The 18,729-nt window shown below is 40.1% G+C and overlaps 1 long non-coding RNA gene across 1 annotated transcript in view; it reads left to right on the top strand.

Moving 5' to 3' along the window:
- The window catches only part of LOC140709919 (uncharacterized), a 335,514-nt gene that overhangs the window by 212,097 nt on the left and 104,688 nt on the right, over positions 1-18,729 (top strand). The gene's annotated exons all lie outside the window — the stretch shown is intronic.

Below are 18,729 nucleotides of genomic sequence, written 5' to 3'. Positions count from 1 at the left end.
CCTTTTTTTTTCTTTTTTTTTTGCTGCTGTGTCCGTGTGAATTTTTTTTTTTTTTTTTTTTTTTTTTTGAGTCCCAAGTCCAGAAGCCAAGGCAAGGGATCTTTCTTGAATGTCAACCACAGGCATTTTGCACTTGCTCTCTCTTCAAGTCCCCCAAACAGTTCTGGAGGGCAAGAAGCCTTCTCACTGATGAAGTTACTGAAGATCTGGAGATAAGGCACCTATCTGAAGACACCCAGGTATTAAATGAAGGTGTGGAATACGAACCCGAATCTAAATTTTGAGCTGGTTTCCCCCACCCCCCGCCCCCCCCACTGCACTGTCCGAAGGTCTCTGCTGGGATTTGGGTGATGTGATCTCAGTATGAAGAGGCAGTATGTGAAAAAGAGATTATTTGAAGATGATGGTTGGCCACAATTTGTAAGGTGGTGAGAAAAGATGCTTTTCTGACTTAAAAATGAATCCATGCTGATGCTAAGCAGAATCTTTGATAGGAAATTTTGTGCCTTCTATTCAGAGGGTTGGTTTTGTAATCAATCTATAAAGAAGTAAATAAGTAGGCATAGATGATGTGTTGTAAACCATAAATCAAACTGCAAATGACCATGTGATTTTCTCTTTGCTTCTTCTTCCCATCAGAGTCCTTTTGGTTTTGAAGGGTGTGCTCTTCACTGCAATGTAGTTATTCTCCTCTTCTTTGTTCTTGTGTAATCTCTATCTCTCTCTCTCTGTCTTTCTCACATTTTTGGACTTCACTTTTAAAAGACATGCTTGGATGTGCTAGGAGAGCAAAGCAGCAGAAGCATCAGGCTGATTGAGGATGATGAGAAAGGACAGAATCAGGTCAGTAAGCTCAGGATCAGAAACATGATAGGCATAATTGTTAAACACTTGATAGGTTTTTATAATTATAGTAGGGTATGGAAAATTCATATAAAAGTAGAATGAAATTTTTCTAATGGATCTTTAACCTATAGTTGTTCTGATCAGAAAGTAATATATATTTATTTGGAAAAATATTTGCAAGAAGAAAACAAAAATCACATAATCCTACCACTCTGAGATGATACTGTTAACATTGTTGTATATTTTGGAATTTCACACCATCATTGAGAGGTTAAAATAAAAAAGACTAAGAACTCACATATTCCTCCCATATGCTCTATCCTTTGAATGCTTGTTCTTTCCTTTGTTTACCTTTATCTGTTCTCAATGTGAATAAAAACACTCTTTATAGGGAGGCATGAAAGCAGGTAAGATGCTCTCCTCATTTGACTCCAAACTCATTGAGTACAATCCCAGTGCCTCACATGGCCTGTTCATGTAGAAGACCAAGGTGATGATAAATGCTGCACCCTATAATTTGTAACAGACAACACTACTGAAGTTGGCAGTTTGGGCAGTGTATTAGTCCATTTTCACACTGCTGATAAAGACATACTCAAGATATAAAGAGGTTTATTGGACTTATAATTCCACATGGCTAAGTAGGACTCACAATCATGGCAGAAGGAAAGGAGGAGCAAGTTGCATCTTACATGGATGGCGTCAGGCAAAGAAAAAGCTTGTGCAGAGAAACTCCCATTTTTAAAGCTATCAGATCTCATGAGACCCATTCACTATCATGAGAACAGCATGGGAAAGACCCACCCCCATGAATCAATCATCTCCCACCAGGTCCCTCCCACAACACATGGGAATTATGGGAGCTACAAGATGAGATTTGTGTGGGGACACAGAGCCAAACCAAATCATTTCTCCCCTGGTCCCTCCCCTGGTCCCTTTGAAATATGTCCTCATATTTCAAAACCAATCATGCCTTTCCAAGAGTCCCCCAAAGTCTTAACTCATTTCAGCATTAACTCAAAAGTCCATAGTCCAAAGTCTTATTTGAGACAAGGCAAGTCCCTTCTGCCTATGAGCCTGTAAAATTAAAAGCAAATTAGTTACTTCCTAGATACAGCATGGGTACAGGCATTGGATCAATACAGCTATTCCAAATGGGAGAAATTTACCAAAACAAAGGGGCTACAAGCCCCATGCAAGTCTGAAATACATCAAGGCAGTCATATTTTAAAGCTCCAAAATGATCTCCTTTGACTCCATGTCTCATATACAGGTCGTGCTGATGCAAGAGGTGGGTTCTCATGGTCTTGGGCAGCTCTGTCTCTGTGGCTTTGCAGGGTACGGCCTCCTCCCAGCTGCTTTCATGGGCTGGCATTGAGTGTGTGTGCCTTTTCCAGGCACATGGTATAAACTGTCAGTGTCTAACATTGTGGGGTCTGGAGGACAGTGGCCCTCCTCTCACAGCTCCACTAGGCAGTGCCCCAGTAGGGACTCTGTGTGAGGGCTACAACCCCACCTTTCCCTTCTGCACTGCCCTAGCAGAAGTTCTCCATGGGAGCCCCGGCCCTGCAGCAAACTTCTGCCTGGACATCCAGGCATTTTCATACATCTTCTGAATCTAGACGGAGGTTCTTAAACCTCAGTGCTTGACTTCTGTGTACTCGCAGGTTCAACACAATGAGGAAGTTGCCAAGGCTTGAGGCTTGCCCCCTCTGAAGTCATAGCCTGAGCCCTACATTAGCCCCTTTCAGCAATGGCTGGAGTGACTGGGACACAGGGCACCAAGTCCCTAGGCTGCACACAGAACAGGGACCCTGGACCTGGCCCATGAAACCACGTTTTTCCTCCTATGCCTCTGGGACTGTGATGGGAGGGGCTGCCGTGAAGACCTCTGACATACCCTGTGACATTTTCCCCATTGTCTTGGAGATTAACATTAGGCTCCTTGTTACTTATGCAAATTTCTGTAGACAGCTTGAGTTTCTCCTCAGAAAATAGGACTTTCTTTCCTATCACATTGTCAGGCTGCAAATCTTCCAAACTTTTATGTTCTGCTTATCTTATAAAACTGAATGTCTTTAACAGCACCCAAGTCACATCTTGAATGCTTTACTGCTTAGAAATTTCTTCTGCCAGATAGCCTAAATAATCCCTCTTAAGTTCAAAATTCCATAAATCTCTAGGGCAGGAGCAAAATGCTGCCAATCCCTTTGCTAAAACATAACAAGAGTCACCTTTGCTCCAGTTACCAACAAGCTCCTCATCTCCATCCGAGACTACCTCAGCCTGGACCATATTGTCCATGTCGCTCTCAGGCTTTTGATCACAGCCATTCATGAAGTCTCTAGGAAGTTCCAAACTTTCACATTTTCCCGTCTTCTTCTGAGCTCTCCAAACTGCTCCAACTTCTGCCTGTTACCCAATTCCAAAGTCACTGCCACATTTTTAAGTATCTTTTCAGCAACACCCCACTCTTGGTACCAATTTACTGTATTAGTCTGTTTTCTCACTGCTGTTAAATACCTACTTGAGACTGCACAATTTACAGAAGAGGTTAGTGGGATTTACAGTTCCACATGGCTGGGAGGTCTCAATCATGACGGAAGGCCAGGAGGACCAAGTCACATCTTACATGGATGGGAGCAGGCAAAGAGAGAGCTTATGCTCTCTCCCAGCTTTAAAACCATCCAATCTCATGAGACCCACTCACCATCACCAGAACAGCATGGAAAAGACCCACCCCCATGATTCAATCATCTCCCACCAGGTCTCTCCCACAACACATGGAAATTATGGGAACTACAAGATGAGATTTGGGTGCAGACACAGAGACAAACCATATTGGGCCGTTTGTAATTTACCCTGGTTCATTTCTGAGGTTAGACACTGGCAAAACAGAAGATATTTATTGGACCGACCCCAGTATTGGCTCTGGGTACCAAGCCACGGTTCTTCAGTTCACCTTCTTTTCTTATACTCTGTGGAGACTAAAAATCTCATGCTAGGCTGAAAAGTTAAATTTGTAATTAATGACATTTAACCTCTTACTCAAATGGAATTCATAGTAACTGAAAAGCACAGGGAATGTTAGAAAAGGAGAAAAACTCAATGGACATTCAAACACATTTACTGTGCAAATATATTTGATTTTTAACTCACATTATTCCCAATGCTACAAAAAAGTCATATTGCTGATTATTTTACTTTTGATCATTTTTTCCTAACTATAATATAAAACAAACTCCCATGTCAACAAATAGGCCTGCCCTCCATTAACTTACCCAAGATGCTGTTTAATGCATAAAGAAAATATAAACTTACTCTGGTGCAGAACCACATCCATTCCCCCAATTCCAGTGGCTTTCTTGAAAGTTGGTTCTTTACTTATTGGGTTTTTAATTTAATGTCATATTTCAGTATAAGAAATTCAATCACAGGTCACAAATGTCAAAATATTAGAGTGGTTTATTGAGAAATCATGTTCCCACCCTTGACATGGTCTAGCTTTTCATGACTACTTATTCCTTATAGGTAATCACACTTTAATTAGATTATTATATTATGCACTTTTGTTTGTTAACAAACAGATATAAATACAGCCTCTCGCTACATAATATATGTATATAGAGAGACTGTATATGTGTATATAAATTTGTATATGGACTGTATTATATTTATTATGGATAAACAACTATACATACAGTATATAGTGAATATTGAAGATTTAGGTTAGGCAATTTTTTACAAGGCTGTCAATATTAAGTTCATTAACTGAAAGTAGCATACTAAATACATATATACTTTTATATAAATTTGCTTTTTCTAGAGATCTTTCTATAACAATACAAAGCTTATTCATTCTATTTTAGGTCTGCATTAAGAGGATATACCATAGTTTAGTCAGTGCCTAACTGGTAGATATTTGGGATTTTTCTATTCTTTTGTATGACAAGCTGTACTACAAAGAATAAGTTAGTACATAGGCCATTTTGTTTGTGCAAAGCTATATATGTAGAATAAATTTCCAAAAGTGAGATTACTGAGTTAAGGATAAACGTATTAGTTTCGTGCAAAGTAATTCCACCAGTTTAATATTTGTAATAAGGTAGACACTGACAGATTGCCGTCTGTGGTAGACAGAATAACATCACCTCAAAGATGCCCGGAACCTAATCCTTGGAACCTGTAAATATATTACCTTCCATGGCAAAGGATGCTTTAAACATGTAATTAAACTTCAGGATCTTGAAATGAGGAAGTTGTCTTGGATTATCTGGGCCCAATCTAATTACATGAGTGCTTTAAAGTGTAAGAAGCCAGAAGAGTTGTTGAGAGATACGTTTTGAGAAGCATTCGATCTGCCTTTGCTATCTTTGAAGATGGAAGAAGTAAGTTATGAGCCAAAGAATTCAGGCAGCCTTGGGAGACTAGGAATGGCTCTCAGCTGATAGCCACAGCACACAGAATTCTGCCAACAACCTGGATGAGTGAGAAAACAAGGGCATTGTCCTGTAACTTTGAAGAAATGAATTCTCCCCTGGAGTCTCCAGTGAAGAGAGCAGCCCTGCCCAGCAAGACCTGTGTTGGACTTTTGATACTACAAGATTATAAGTTGGTCTTGTTTCAAGCCTCTGAAGTTGTGGTCATTTATTACAGCGACAACAGAAAACAAGTACACCCTTTCTAGGGACCATTCTGCACTCTCATCAAATCAGCAATTGATGAGATTGTTCCCCCACATCTTCACAAACAGAATGTGTTGCCAGTCTTTGAGATTTTTGCCAATCTGATGATTGATGAGAAAGAGTATCTCAGTGCAACTTTAATTTGCACTATTCTTTTTATGAATGAGATTGAACATCTTAACATTTATATTTATTTGTATTAATGGAATGTTCATGTTTGTTGCCCATATTTCTATTGGATTTTTGATATTTTTAAAATCAGGTTCTAAGAGTTTATTCATAAGATGAAGACTTTATATATGATAGCAATTGCAACTATTTTTCCCAAATCATTTACTTTCTATATGAATTTAAGGGTGGGTATTGACCTATTTGTCATTATTTTCTCCAGTTTCTATAAATTTTCATCAGATTGTTGTAGGTCTCTGGATAATACAAACTAAAATATCACCAAGAGAACACATTTTTGAGGGAAGAAATAAAAAGGAGGAAAAAAAAAAAAGAACTGTTAAATAAACTCTTGTTTTCTTTACCTTCTCACCTTTAGTCTGGATCATTCTTCTCATGGCTCCTTTCTAAAATCCTGGCCTTAAGTACAAGAGTAGCTTCCAGTTCTAGAGAGAGGCAAAAAAAAAAAAAAAAAAAAAAAACAACAGCAAAAAATAAAACAAAAAAAACCCTGTACCTTATAATAGCATCGCCGCAGCAAGTAGAGCATTTTGTAGCACATTCTTCAATTAAAACTTGCATTCTTAGACTTAAAGCTGTCTGAGAACCAAAGCACTAACACTTGGCATTTCATGTCAGCAGAGGCCTGGGTGTGATTATTCACAGTGCAATGCTGACAGGCCCTTCTTTTCAATGACACCAGCTAGCTCAGTTTATAATTACCCTTGTTACATCATCCCTTTCCCTGCTATACACGCAGCAAGTGAGCTCTTGCTTGGGAGACAGATTTGTGTTTATAGCCAAAGAGTTGTTCCTTTCTAATTTAAAGCAGGTTTGCTGATAGCTGGGAGGGGGGCAAGGAAGAAAAACAGTTATAATTAGAGTATCACAAAGAGAAACAATAAATACTTAAATGATGAGGAAGTGATCATCATCCAGTCTGAAACAGAAGATCAGAGTTTCAGCCAGGCATTTCCGACAAGGATAGCAGGACTAGGTTCATTAACTGCCCTCACTGCTTTCAGAATATCTTAAATGTGGCAATTTACATTAAAATGGATTTAGTGACACCATCTTCTCATTACTGTCAGTTTACATTTGGGTTTATAAACTATAATTGTAAATAAAATATGCTTTTCATTACAATGTCTATTTAGTAGAATATGGTAGGAAATTAGAGGCGTAATCATGACTTAAATTATTAATTCAGTGATATTTTTCAGGTGCCATATGTAGATACTCCACTGTGCATAATGAATATGCATGTAGTAGTTGAATTAGGTCTAGATCTCAATGCTCTGCCTCCCCTCTGTCCCCTCATCTTATTTTGCTTTTGCTTCTTGTTTACATTGATACACGGTAAAAGGAGGTTTCTCAAGTAGTCAGCTGCTATTATCTATGCCATTATTTTCATTTCATTTCCCCTATTCAGTTTCAAGGGGACCGCCAATATATAACATCCCTTTTCCCTGTTCATGTTCTGAATATGCTGACAAATAAGGATTAACAGATTGATAAATCAAAATATCAGCTTCTTCATGGACATAGTTTAAGTTGGGGGATGTAACTTGGTCTGTGGGCCAAATAGAGCAGCATTTGGGAGATGCCTGGTGTGTCATAATTATACAGACAGGGCAGACTACACCCTCTAATGGCAAGATATTAGATCCTGATTCTTGTAACTTGTGGATGTGATTAAATAAAGCTTCTTGGCTGGGCGCAGTGGCCCATGCCTGCAATCCCAGCACTTTGGGAGGCCGAGGCGGGCGGATCATGAGGTCAGGAGATCGCGACCATCCTGGCAAAGGCGATGAAACCTTGGCTCTACTAAAACTACACAAAAAAATATATATATATAAAAATAAAATTAAAAAAATTAGCCAGGCGTGGTGGCAGGCGCCTGTAGTCCCAGCTGCTTGGGAGGCTGAGGCAGGAGAGTGGCGTGAACCCAGGAGGTGGAGCTTGCAGGGAGCCCAGATTGCGCCACTGAACTCCAGCCTGGGAAACAGAGCGAGACTCTGTCTCAAAAAACAAACAAACAAAAAAACAAAACAAAAAAAAAACAAAGCTGCTTCTTGAAGTGAGGAGATTTTCCTGGTTTATCAAGGTGGACCTTAAATACTTGCAGAAGTGTCCTTATGAGAGAGGCAGGTGGAGATTAGACAGATAAGAAGGTGAAGGCATTACGAATGCAGAGGCAGAGATTGAAATGATGCAGCCCCACAAACCAAGGAAAGCAGGCAGCCACCAGAAGCTGGAAGAAGCAAGGAACGAACTTCTTCCTTTTCCTGAGGGAGCACAGCCGGTGGACACCTTGATCTCCACCCAGTGAAACTGAATGCAGACTTTGGACCTCCGGAACAGTGAAAGAATGAATTCCTGTTGTTGTAAGCACTAAATGTGATGCAATTTGTTAAAACAGTCTCAGGAAACTAACACGCTCCCCAGCCATCATCCCTGGTAGATGGCCTCAGGAGGTGCTAAGGGTGCAGGCTCTCAAGAGGCAGAAGGGCTGAGAGAGCTGCGCATGCCCAGATTTGGCTTTCAGACACCCTTCGGGCAGATCGCTCCACTTTTTGTGGGATAGAGTGATTAAAGAGCAGGGAGAACCAAGGATATGTTCAGAGTAAATTCCTCTTCATAGAGACTTCTTTTTAAAAAATTATTATTCATGAGCATCCCTAAATTCTAGCTATTTCAATGTTTAATATTTAAATATTATGGTCATTGTTAATGCTGGACAAAGGCTGAAGTTGACATTAACTTCTACATCAGAGAGCTTTGAAGGCCAAGATCGAGATTTTATGTTTTTGTTGTTGTTGTTGTTCAGTAACAAAGGTTATCCATAAAGTTGAAATTTACTTGTCTCTCTGCCTTACAACCACCTTCTATGTTGCATGTTGACAGCAAAGAAGGCAGGGGCAGGGGTTGTTATCTTTTATCCTGTTTAAAGAAAAAAGGGAGTTAACTGATATAAACATTGTCAAAATCCTTGCTCGTCTTCATCCAATAAAATGGTACTATCTACTTGTAAATGTCCAAGTGTGTTATGTTTTAAAATATTTTCCCTCAATATTGAATAATCGTGAGGAGAAATTACTATATTTATAGATTTGAAATCTCTTCTTATAAAATATTATACCCTTGTCAAAAAACTGACGAACTAGGGAAAGATATATCAAAAATCCAAGGACACATATAGCAAAACAGTAATATCACTTACAGGCCTTGCTTGAAAGGAGCATGAGTCGCACAGCCTAACCAGGTGTTCACTATTACAGCCTTCTCTTGTATGTGGCCTTCCTACTATTATGTGCCAAATATTATTTTCTGTGACAGGTCTAAATAAACTACTGTTTATTCAACAAGTATTTATTGAGTACCCGCTATGTGCAAAACACTATGTAATGAACAAACAGGAACCGTTACCATGCTGAACTTGACTTTGTAGAGTTTGGTTTAACCCAATGGGAGCAACACTTTGCCCAACATGGGCACGTTTAAGCAGTGAACAGTGATACTCCAGGAGCTTAGACATGATGCAGTAATCACACAAGCAATGGAGAATGGTCGTTTTTCTGTTTGCAAATGCAAACTAAGTGTTGGACAAAATAATTGAGTAGGCCATTCCCTATTACTGAAGGGAGAATAAAAAGAAGCAATAATGTACTACTGAATCCTTCATATTAACTCTTTAGCTTTCTATGCAGGTGCTCTCGACCTAAAATAAACTGGCATAGACATTCAGAGAAGTTAGACACCAGACTTTAGGAAAAATAGAAATATCCTTTCTATTTCCTTTTAGTTTATATTTCACAGAATTCCTTTGGAAAATCTAAGTTTTTCTTTCTTTTTTGTTTTGTTTTCCAGCAGACAGATGCTTGATCTGTTGTCTATGTTATAGATATTTATTTACTAATTAGTCCATATTGATATTTCTTACCTTCACAAAAATATTTTAAGTTTCTTTTTGGGGTTTGATAATTATCTTATTCCTATATATCCTTTAAGTTTAGCATAGTGCTATTGGGTATTCATTTAATAAAGTTGTAATGGTTATGAGCATTAAGAAAAAATGAGAATGGCTAGAAGAGAGAGACTGTATATAATAAAGCAAGCGTGGTCAGTAGAATTTTAGGGGGAAAATAATTTGTGTTGTTTAATTATTGTATTCGTTTTCTAAACCCACATTTCTTCTAAGACCCTCTTCCTTCACTGTTCACTGTAATATCTTTAGTAAATTTGAAATGTGAACATCTTTACAAAGAAATGAGTTGGGATAATTGTTCCTGATTTTTGAGTGCTACTGAAAAGGAGATAATTTTCTTTAATCAACAGATTATGTCATGTGATTCTAAAAGTTAAAAACTCAACTAGCAAAAAAATTCTTAATGTATTACTCCCTTGAACCATGATCATTACTCTTATACAGACTTTTAATGGCATATTACAATTTGAATAATTTAATTATCTTTCAAATGTATATTTTTGACCCCTTTTCAACTGGATACTAGCAGTTTACTCTTTCAAAGTTTGTTTACTTGTAATAAGAAGAACACTTCCCTTCTGTGGATTACTAAGACATTCTTGGAAGTAAGATTGATCAGGAGAGGTATACGCAGATATAAAGAGAAAGGCTGTTATTTTTATGTGTTAAGACTCTGGCTGGTAAGCTCTTTCTTTCTTTCTTATCAGAATCCAGTTCTTATTAATTTTGAGTGTGTGGTATTTGTTGCTACAACTCTACCCAAAAGTTGGTTAACGTTTTCTACATAAGAAAAAGGTAGTTAGAGAACAAAAGTCTTCTGTAACTAAAAAAAATTCCTAAAAAGGATATTTTTCAAGTTACATAAAAATTATACAATATTATTGAAGAAAATTATAGAAAACCAAAATAAATGAATTGCTATACCATGTTCATGGAGGAGAATATTCAATTTTGAAAAGATGTTCATTCTCCACAAATATATTTATAACTTCCTATTCCTATTTAAAAGTTTTCTTTTGTGGAACAGAAAAAATAGATTTTTTCTGAGACTTTATGAAAGGGTAAAGACCCCTAAATAGTTAGAAAACTCTGAAGAAGACTGTCATGGGGGAACTTTGCTTATCGTATATCAAAACTTATTATAAAGCAATGGCAATTAAGATATTGTGACATTTATTCAGGGATAGACAACTAAACCAGTGGAACACAGAGCCCAGTAATAACTAAGTTCATAGAAGAATTTACCTCATAGCAGCTGTAGTGTTGCTAATCAATGGGACATAGAGGGACTTTTAAGCAAATGGTGTTCAAACAATTGACTATCCATCTGAAAGAGGGCTAATAATAGTACCCCCAAGTCATGCAGTTGTCATAAGAATTATTTTAGTTTGTGACTTATGAATGTAGGGAAGAATCTTTATATTTATTTTAATAACAAATAATATTTCTTATGCTATGAAGCCTCTGCTCGTATTTCTTGCCTTTCTTTTTTGGTACTTTAAGTTCTAAGGTACATGAACACAAAGTGCAGGTTTGCTACATATGTGTACATGTGCCATGTTGGTGTGCTGCACCCATTAACTCGTCATTTACATTAGGTATATCTCCTAATGCTGTCCCTTCCCCCTCCACCAACTCCACGACAGGCCCTGGTATGTGATGTTCCCCTTCCTGTGTCAAAGTGATCTCATTGTTCATTTCCTACCTATGAGTGAGGACATGGGTTATTTGGTTTTCTGTCCTTGAGATAGTTTGCTGAGAATGATGGTTTCCAGCTTCATCCATGTCCCTACAAAGAACATGAACTCATCCTTTTTTATGGCTGCATAGTATTCCATGGTGTATATGTGCAACATTTTCTTAATCTAAGTCTATCATTGATGGTCATTTGGGTTGGTTCCAAGTCTTTGCTATGGTGAATAGTGCCACAATAAACATACGTGTGCATGTGTCTTTATAGCAGCATGATTTATAATCCTTTGGGCATATACCCAGTAATGGGATGGCTGGGTCAAATGGTATTTCTAGTTCTAGATCCTTGAGGAATCACCACACTGTCTTCCACAATGGTTGAACTAGTTTACAGTCCCACCAACTGTGTAAAAGTGTTCCTATTTTGCCACATCCTCTCCAGCACCTGTTGTTTCCTGATTTTTTAATGATTGCCATTCTAACTGGTATGAGATGGTATCTCATTGTGATTTTGATTTGCATTTCTGTGAGGAGCAGTGATGATGAGCATTTTTTCATGTGTCTGTTGGCTGCATAAATGTCTTCTTTTGAGAAGTGTCTGTTCATATCCTTCACCCACTTTTTGATGGGGTTGTTTTTTTCTTGTAAATTTGTTTGAGTTCTTTGTAGATTCTGGATATTAGCCCTTTGTCAGATAAATAGATTGCAAAAATGTTCTCCCATTCTGTAGGTTACCTGTTCACTCTGATGGTAGTTTCTTTTGCTGTGCAGAAGTTCTTTAATTAGATCCCATTTGTCAATTTTGGCTTTTGTTGCCATTGCTTTTGGTGTTTTAGACATGAAGTCCTTGACCATGCCTGTGTCCTGAATGGTATTGCCTAGGTTTTCTTCTAGGGTTTTTATGGTTTTAGGTCTAACATTTAAGTCTTTGATCCATCTTGAATTGATTTTTATATAAGGTGTAAGGAAGGGATCCAGCTTCAGCTATCTACATATGGCTAGCCAGTTTTCTCAGCACCATTTATTAAATAGGGAATCCTTTCCCCATTTCTTGTTTTTGTCAGGTTTGTCAAAGATCAGATGGTTGTAGATGTGTGGTATTATTTCTGAGGGCTCTGTTCTGTTCCATTGGTCTATATGTCTGTTTGTCTGTTATTGGTGGATAAGAATGCTTGTTATTTTTGCACATTGATTTTGTATCCTGAGACTTTGCTGAAGTTGCTTATCAGCTTAAGGAGATTTTGGGCTGCGATGATGGGGTTTTCTAAATATACAATCATGTCATCTACAAACAGGGACAATTTGACTTGTCTTTTCCTAATTGAATACCCTTTATTTCTTTCTCCTGCCTGATTGCCCTGCTTGCCATTTTTTAATTGGTTTATTTCGCTTTTTCTTAACGTATTGTGTGAACTCTTTGGAAATTAAGAAAATTAACTCCTTATGATAACCATTCCAAGTACTTCTTTTGTATTTGTCACTCAACTTCAGTAATTGTTTTATTATACAATGTTTTAAATTTTTATCAAGTCAGACACTTTATCAATTCTGGGTTTTGTGTGCTGTTTGAAACAAAGTATTACCTATTTTATGATTATAAATAAATTTCTGTCTTTTTTCTTCTTGACTTTGTGTGGTTCTATTGTTTCTCTTTATATTCTTGGTCCATCTGAAATTCATTTAGTATGAGGAAGAAATGTACTTTCATTTTCTTTATAAAATTTTGTGATAGTTTTCATATTTTTTTTCAGGTTAATTATCAATGTAGCATCATTTTGCTGAATATACTACGTACTCCAAAAATATTTGGAGTTTTGATTGGTTTCATGTTAAAATCATGGAAAAATCCAAAAGATGAAAAAATTTTAAAGTATTCTTGGAGAGACTCGATTGTCTTGATAACTAAAGACTATACCTCCAAAAATGAACATCTTATTTTGCTAGTGGGAAATGATGTTTAGGTTTTCTGAGTTTAGAATAAGGCATTTTGACACCCCAGCTAGTTTTTAAGGGTTTAACAAAGAATGGCAGTATGAATTTTCAACTAATTTCCCTGACCTGACTGCTGTTTTTAGTTTGTGGACAAAAGAGCAGGAGGAAATGAGTCAGGAAGGGAGGAAATGGGTGTGAATCATATATTTGTATATTTGAGTTGGTCTTGAATTCCTTTCTACCTCTATTTTTTATATGGTTAAAAAAGTGTCATGACAACTTTGCAAAATATTAATCTTATAATTTGAATGCTTGATTGTTGTGCATTTATTAATTCACCTTTGTTCTTCATTTTGCTAAGCTTCAAATACCCTGAATTTTTTTTCTTCTTCTGGAAACCAAAGAATTGTTATTGTCATATGTTAGGTTTTTAGACCATTTTGCAAATAATTCTATTTTTGTTCTTCCTGGTTCCAGGGACTTGAAAGTATTTTAGTTCTTTCAAAATCTATAATTTTGTTTGTTAGAGTTCACAATTAAATTTTCCCTTCTTGGTAGAAATGTAGTATCACTGAGGTTATACAACTCAAAGGTAAGTGGCAGAGAGAGGCCATATGGGGTTTTGTTCCTTTCTCTGCTTTATGACCATGTAGAAAGGGTAAATCTCAATTCCTGTTTCCACTTTTTCATCCCCCACTAATTCTGAGGAATTCTGAGGAATGGTTGCACATTTTCTGAAAGCAGGGATTTTTGTTTGTCTTATTCTCTGCTACATCCCTGTGCCTAACACAAAGAAGGCCATTAAAAATATTGCTGTAGGAATGAATTGTGACTACATCTTTTTGAAATCCTGCTCTTAGGCTTTACTGACAAAGCTCTTGGCTTTCTTTTTATTTTCCTGAGAGTCTTTGTTATGCCCAGACCGTTTATTCCCCGAAGAAGACCACCAGAGTCCAGAGTCAAAGCTAAGCAGCAAGGATCTTTATTACAGGTTCGAACCTGGAACTCTCACTCGCTCGTGAACCGAGACGGGCAGGAGAGCTCCCCCACTGAGCTCTGAACAGTGTTATATAGTCTAAGAAAAGTGGGCATAGAATTATTATACAAATCAGATGTATGATTGGCTAGTGTTTGAACAAAGCGATTTGGCTAACTATGATTGGTTCCCGCCATTTCTGATATTTCAGTTCAACCCTTGAGGCGGGAGAGCAGTTTTACACAAAGGCAGTTAGTTATATTGCGTCAGGTTGCACAACTGGTTTATGGCAGCATGGGTGTATCTTAAACACGTCTTGTGACCCGGCCTCAGAAAGAAAAACAGGTACTTACAGAACTTATGAAATCTCTGGTACGTGCAGAGATTAGAGAGCAGAACAAAAGGGTTTAGCAATAGGGTGTGGCGGGGGAGCAGGCACGCATTTTTGTGTCTTTGTGTCCTTTCATTTCCCCCTCTCATAAGTAACTGGACTTCCGATCTTGGATTTCTAGAGTCTTACAATGTAGTCTCACATTCTGGGTGCAGGAGAGGCTGGTGATGGCTATGGAGGACCATTAGTTGGATGGTATTACATATTTCTCTGACAAATTGTAAAATTTTATTTACCACACAGAGGCCTATAGTGAATAGAAGCAGTAAAGACATTAGGGGGCCTAAAAGGGGTGCCAGAAGGGAAAACATTGAAGAGTTCCACCAATTGTTAGCTGCTGTGGTGAATTGTTGCTTTTTCATTTCTAAGCTTAGTTTATGTAGGCGTTGGACCCTTTCCTCAACTAACCCTGACTCATTTATATAGAAACAGCATTCTTCTTTGAGGAACATACAGGTACCTCCTTTCTCAGCCGTGAGTAAGTCTAAGGCTCTGCAGTTTTGAAGGGTGACCTGTGCTAGGGAGGTGAGCTGCCACTGAAGGGAGGCTAGGGAATAGGCGGAGTCTTCCATAGCCACAGAGAATTGTTGTAACAGCTTGTCGTTTTCTATCATGGAGTGTTGTAGGGCCCCTCCTGCTAACCCCACTGCGACGACAGAGGTGGTTAAGGATATTCCGGCAATTAGTGGTAGAAAAACTGCTCGTCTATGTCGCGCAGTCTCAGTTGGGGCAGTCCCTGCCCAGCCTATGAACTCTGCCGGGGTTAGCAGGGTCAGTCGGGGAACTAGTGTAACAGGGATACACAACTGTCTGTCAGAGATGCGTTTGGACAGAGTTTTTAACAGAGTCATATTACACCAGAAGAACACACCAGGGGGAGCATATATGGGGCTATTAGGGTATGTAGCCGATTGGTTGCAGAGGCTGTTGCTAAATGCCGAATAACAGTAGGGATATTTTTCTTGGTATGGGTCATGGTACAGGGCCACATCGGGTATTGTGACTGTTGATGAATTAAAATCTGTCGTATAGTTTGTGGGAGGGGAGGATAGGGGAACAGCGGTTAATGGTGGTCTTCCTAGGGTTGCACACATAAAGCAAGAGGACAGGTCGCCTAAACCGGTGAGGTTGGCGAATACTAGCCCTTCCTGTAATAGGGTTAGCCAGGAGAAGGGCTGCAAGTCTTGTGATAGCTGGGCTTCTTGTCTGTGGATTTGTGTATGGATTAAGGGTTGAATCTGGACTAGACTCCGCCACAGGTACAGGTGGCTACTAGGCCAGCTACTTCTGGAATCGTAGTAGACTGCCCCATGTTGGGGCGATGTCCACCGGGAGTGCTCTGGATCTGTTATTACCCAAGTGTATATGTTGGGAGTCCCTGTCGGGTAGCGAGTCTTGAGGAGGTTAGACTTTCTCGGGTATTCGTCCCATACCCTGGCTGAGTGCATTTTACAATAGTGGTATGGGCAGCCTGCACTCTGGTGCCACCAATAATTTTTACAATTATATTCAGTCTGATCATATTCAAAACAGATCGTGGGTATCCCCGGTTGGGCAATCTGGAACTTAGTGAAATTGAGGTAAATTGGAGTATTGCACCCGGAGGGGGGGCAGTCTGCACTAGCTAGCAGTTTACCTGCCTGGGGGGTTTCCCTGGGGTGAGTTTTGTTCTCATAGAGCCAGAACCTCCAGACATAGGGATTAGACAGCGCAATAGTGAGGAGAGTCAGATGCATAAGGCATAAAAGCATAGGTAAGCTAGACATGGTTACGGCTATGGGGATGACGGCGCAGGGTTAGCTTGAAGGGATTGTTCTTAGCTTTGTCTACAGTCCATGTAACCGGTGCTCCAGATGGCCCGAGAAGGTCGGATGTTGGGTCTACTGGTTTGACGTGTGTGTAGTGGATCCACGAAGCGATGCCTTCTACCTTGAGAGTGGTGGGAGTAGTCAGGAGTACTTGCAGTGGCCCTTTCCATCTGGGTTGAAGAGTTTCTTGCCGGTGGCGCTTGACTAGGACCCAGTCTCCCGGCTGGAACGGATGGGGCGTCGGCGGAGGTCCTGCTTCGTACAGTTCTCGTAGTCTGGGCCAAATTTCCTGGTGAATTTTCTGTAAGGCTTGTAAGGAGAACAAGAGCTCAGAGACATTTTCAGTTTCAGGTTTGAGTAAGTCATCTTTTAGACTGGGGACCAGGGGTGGGGGTCTGCCATACATGATTTCATATGGTGTGAGGCCCAGTCTGTAAGGGGTATTTCGGGCCCAGAACAGAGCGTAGGGGAGAAGTACTACCCAATTAGTGCCAGTCTCCACGGTCAATTTAGTTAAGGTCTCCTTTAGAGTCCGATTCATCCTTTCTACCTGTCCTGAGCTTTGGGGCCTATAAGCACAATGTAATTTCCAATTTGCCCCAAGAATGGAAGCCAAATCCTGACTTACCTTAGCAATGAAGGCTGGTCCATTGTCTGACCCTATCTGGATGGGAAAGCCATACCTGGGGAGGATTTCTTCCAAAATTTTCTTTGCTACAACCTGAGCAGTTTCTCTCTTAGTTGGGAATGCTTCTGTCCATCCTGAAAAAGTATCTACAAAGACAAGTAAGTACTGATACCCATATTTTCCAGGCTTTATTTCAGTAAAGTCTATTTCCCAATAGATGCCAGGCCTAGTCCCTCTACACCTAATTCCTGCGGCGGTCTGGGTTTGGGAGCAAGCGTTGTTCAGTTGGCAGGCTTTGCAATTTGTTGTGACATCGCTGGCTAGTTCAGCTATGTGCCTGATTCTGAACTTGGCGTGCCTGATTAAGTCTATCATTCGCCAGGCACCCAGGTGGGTTGTCCGGTGGATATGTTCCAACACCTGCCATCCTAATATTTCTGGTAGGATGGTTTGGTCATTTACATCAGTCCACCACCCATTTTGAACCTGTTTTAGGGGAAGCGTGTCCATCCATTCGCGATCCTGTTCGGTATAGTCGGGAAAACATGGCAAATTTTGCGGGCCAGGATCAGGGAGCTGGAGCGCGAGGAGCTGACTGGGAGCTTTTGCTATGCTCCTTGCAGTTTGGACGGCTAAGAAGTTGCCTCGAGCAATTGGCGTAGTTGGTTTCTGATGCCCAGGGCAATGTACGATAGCCAATTTCTTTGGTTTCCACAAAGCAGTTAATAGAGCTAGGATCTCTTGCTTGTTTTTTATTTCTTTGCCTTCAGCTGTTAATAGTCCCCTCTCTCTGTAGATGGCCCCATGTATGTGCGCAGTAGTGAAAGCATAGCGGCTATCCGTGTATACTGTTAGTTTTTTCTCTGCCCCTAGGGTGAGGGCCTGTGTGAGTGCTATCAGTTCGGCTTTTTGGGCCAATGTCCCTGGAGGCAAGGGTTCCGCCCAGATTACCTCAGTCTCTGACGTTACAGCCGCTCCTGCATACCGCTGGCCTTGGTGGACGTAGCTGCTGCCATCAGTGAACCAGATGAGTTCTGCGTCGGGGAGCGGACGATCTTGCAGGTCCTCCCGCACCCCATGCACCTGAGCCAGTATCTCAGTTCACTCATGGGACGGGGCATCCAAGTCTGGATTTGGCAGCAGTGAAGCAGGGTTTAAAGAGGTTGGGGGCAGAAAAGTTATTCTGAGGGGGTTTAACAGCAGTCCTTGATAGTGGGTGAGCCGGGCGTTACTCATCCATCGGTCTGGCGGCTGCCGGAGGACGCCTTCAATGGCATGTGGGGTTATAACGCGCAACTCCTGCCCCATGATAAGTTTATCAGCGTCTCGGACCATTAGGGCGGTTGCTGCAATTATCCAGAGGCAGGGTAGCCAGCCAGCAGCCACTGAATCTAATTTTTTTGACAAATAGGCAACTGGCCTCTGCCAGGGGCCTAGGTACTGTGTTAACACGGCTTTTGCAACACCCTTACTTTCATCCATGTATAAGTGGAAGGGCTTGGAGACATCAGGGAGCCCCAGTGCGGGGGCTGATAACAAGGCAGTTTTGATTTGTTGAAAGGCCAGCTCAGCCTCCTCTATCCAATTGAAGGGCTGCCGTTCCTTTGTTGCCTGG

This window comes from Chlorocebus sabaeus, chromosome 23, assembly GCF_047675955.1.
Source record: "Chlorocebus sabaeus isolate Y175 chromosome 23, mChlSab1.0.hap1, whole genome shotgun sequence".
In the NCBI taxonomy this organism is placed as follows: Eukaryota; Metazoa; Chordata; class Mammalia; order Primates; family Cercopithecidae; genus Chlorocebus; species Chlorocebus sabaeus.
This window is presented reverse-complemented; position numbering and strand designations above follow the sequence as displayed.